This window comes from Triticum dicoccoides, chromosome 4B (assembly GCF_002162155.2).
Source record: "Triticum dicoccoides isolate Atlit2015 ecotype Zavitan chromosome 4B, WEW_v2.0, whole genome shotgun sequence".
NCBI lineage: Eukaryota > Viridiplantae > Streptophyta > Magnoliopsida > Poales > Poaceae > Triticum > Triticum dicoccoides.
This window is the reverse complement of record NC_041387.1, coordinates 172004012-172005811: the sequence shown is the minus strand read 5'-3', so window position 1 is coordinate 172005811 and position 1800 is coordinate 172004012.

The window sequence follows — 1800 nt, the reverse complement described above, 5'->3', positions numbered from 1 at the left end:
GCCTGCAGGCCCCGTTCGGACTGCGCTCGCATCACTGCCTGCCGTCCTCTCATCCTCGCCAGAGCCCGGCCTCTCGCGCGCCTGCGCCCTGGGCCGGCTCCTCCTCCACCCCAGCCGGCGCCCCTCCCCGCGGCCGGATGTGCCGCGCCGCCTCCGCGCCGCACCGTCCGGCTCCCCGCTCGCCCGCTGCCGGCTCCTATTGTGGCCGACTGCCCACACGGGGATGGGCAAAGAAAAGAGGAGAGCCATGTAAAAAGAAAAGAGTCAAGGGCTGTGTGCCCAGCTGCCCAGCCGGCTGGCTGTGAAAAAAATGGAGGGTCCGGCTCGCCGCGTGGAGCCGGACAGAAAGAGAAGAGAAGGTCGGCTGCCCGAGAGTCGGCTGAAAAAAAAAGAAAGGGCCGAGTGCCCAATCCGGCTGAGAAGTGGCCGAGTGCAAAAAAAAGAGCACCGCGTCCGGCTGAGAAAGTGGTCGGGTGCTGAGAAAAAAAAAATGTGTGTGTGCATCCGGCTGCCCAGAGCCGGGTGAAGAAAAGGCCGGGTGCCCACGGCCGACTGGCAGAGAAAGAAAAAAGAGAAAAGGAGGATCCGACTTTGCAGACTGCAGTCCAGCCGACTGCTCCGGTCAACAGCCCGCATTGCCGCTGGACCGGCTGGTTCTTCTGCCCGCTTCACTGCCTGGCCGACCGACGAGTCGGTCCGTCCGGGCACAGCCGACTGAAGAGAAAGAGAAGAAGACAAAGTAGTTGCCGGGAGATCCGGCCCGACTACTCAGTAGTCGGCCCGAATCTCGGGGGTTACACCCAGTGGGTGCGCTGATGCGCCCCCACGAAGAGAGAAGACAAAGTAGTTGCCGGGAGATCCGGCCCGACTACTCAGTAGTCGGCCCGAATCTCGGGGGCTACACCCAGCGGGTGCGCTGACGTGCCCCCGCGAAGAGAGAAGACAAAGTAGTCGCCGAGAGATTCGACCCGACTGCTCAGCAGTCGGCCCGAATCTCAGGGGCTACACCCAGCGGGTGCGCTGGCGCGCCCCCGTGAAGATTGCAGACAAGAGAAGAGTATTGTCCGGCTGCCAGCAGCCGGCAGAAGAGAAAAACAAGAATAAGGGCGTTGCAAGACGCCTCGCCGCCTGGCCGGTCGAGCCTGATCGGCCGGGACCCCGCTTCGAGCGCCGGGGGCTCGAAGGCCACACCCAGCGGGTGCACCGGCGCGCTCCATGAGCGCCGAGTCACGCCGGCTGTCTTCGACGACCGCGGCTACACGAAAATCAATGTGAGCTCCTCACCCGCATATTTTTGCATCGCGAAAGCACGGATAACCTCGAGCGATGCTCGAGGGCTATCTTCGCATTTTATTACAGTTGCATCACTGTTCGCCCCGGCACCAGCCAGAGTTGGCCCGGGGGCTGGCCGCTTGGCCTGAGACGTTACTTCCCGCAGACGGCTTAGTAGCGTGTGCAGTACCAAATGCCCACCTCTCAGCCACAGACCGCAGAGCGGCTGTCCGGCTAGCAAGAGCAAAAGCTGGAGGTCACCCCACGCGAAAAAACGTCCAGAAAGAGAAACGCTTCGGGCGACCCGACCGTTTCCTTTATGAGTATCTGCTCGGTTAAATCCGCTCTCAGAGTCTGAGTACTGTACACTCCACTTCACGGCCCACTCTCAGCCACAGACCGTAGAGCGGCTGTCCCGCGAGCGAGAGCACAAGCCAAAAAACGGAGGGAACACGAAAAAGATTAAGGGGGCTCGGACGAAACCGAGTCGGCACCCTCCGCATAAAACTTGCAATGCTAAAAGCAATC